Genomic DNA, 1,064 nt, shown 5'->3' on the forward strand with positions numbered 1-1,064 from the left:
GGATGCTTTGCTTTAGGACTGTCGTAAGGGCCAATACAAGTAATCAGTATCATGCCCAGCATATGAGGGCTTCTGAAGACTGGCTTTTCTTTTTGTCCTTCATTATTCTCCGGAATCACTCATTTTACCTGCTATGTTTCCTCCTACTAGACTATCAGCACCATGAAAACAGGGAATTTTCACTGGTCAATGCTGGGTTCCAGGATCTAGAATAGGCCCCAGAGGAGCTCAGTAAATTGTCAAGTGAATGGACGAATATCTTATCAGGGTTTAAGATGTGAGCTTGTTCAATTTCAGGTCATGGAGTAAAAACAACTTTGCTGAGGAGTCCGTCTGGCCAAACAAACAGGACAGACCAAGGTCCTTCATCTCTTGCCTCGACCAAAACTCTATTTCTCCACATTATTATTTTTCCATATGTCTCACTTTTTTCGCAGATCCAACATTTTGCAGCTTCATAATCTCTAATTTGTAGTATGAAATTATGGTTTTTTTTGTTTCACAAAAATTAAATTATCTAATACTATTGAATTATGCTAAATATCGCTTTTTCAAACTGCATCTTACCCCTTCTGTCCTCCTTCCTTCCTGGAATATCCTCCCTACAAACCAGTAAAAAACCAGTAAAGAAAGATGCAGAAAGAATCTAAGAGTTGAAAGGCAGCCCCATGGCTCCTAAAATCCGGAATGCAAAGAATGAGTCTTTCTAGCCCTAAAATAACAATCATCTGGACAGCTGTAGTCTGCCTGCTAATGCTGCACAGTTAACACAGCAAGGCAGGGAGTCCTAGGCAAGGGCTCTGTTTTCTTTCCTCCCACACACTCCTTTGTGACAAGCCTCTGGAGGGGAAAGCTTTGCAGCACAGCTGCCCGGCTGCCTCTCCTCAGCACCCCACCCTGTTAAAGGTTAAGGATGCTCCCTCCACATGTGCCTTTCAGACAGTAGGACAGCTCAGCTAAAGGTCGTTCTTGGAAGGGCCTGCTTCCCTACCCTTCTTCTTTTTCCAAAGATTACATGTCAAAGAAGGTGCCTGGCTCTGACTTTCATACAGCTGTTGGTCTCC

At 43.3% G+C, this 1,064-nt stretch overlaps 1 protein-coding gene across 2 annotated transcripts in view; it reads right to left on the minus strand.

Moving 5' to 3' along the window:
* Positions 1-1,064, minus strand: part of NPAS3 (neuronal PAS domain protein 3) — an 845,925-nt gene that overhangs the window by 64,503 nt on the left and 780,358 nt on the right. The gene's annotated exons all lie outside the window — the stretch shown is intronic.

This window comes from Otolemur garnettii, unplaced genomic scaffold (genome assembly GCF_000181295.1).
Source record: "Otolemur garnettii isolate 467f Iridium unplaced genomic scaffold, OtoGar3 scaffold00052, whole genome shotgun sequence".
Taxonomy (NCBI): Eukaryota; Metazoa; Chordata; class Mammalia; order Primates; family Galagidae; genus Otolemur; species Otolemur garnettii.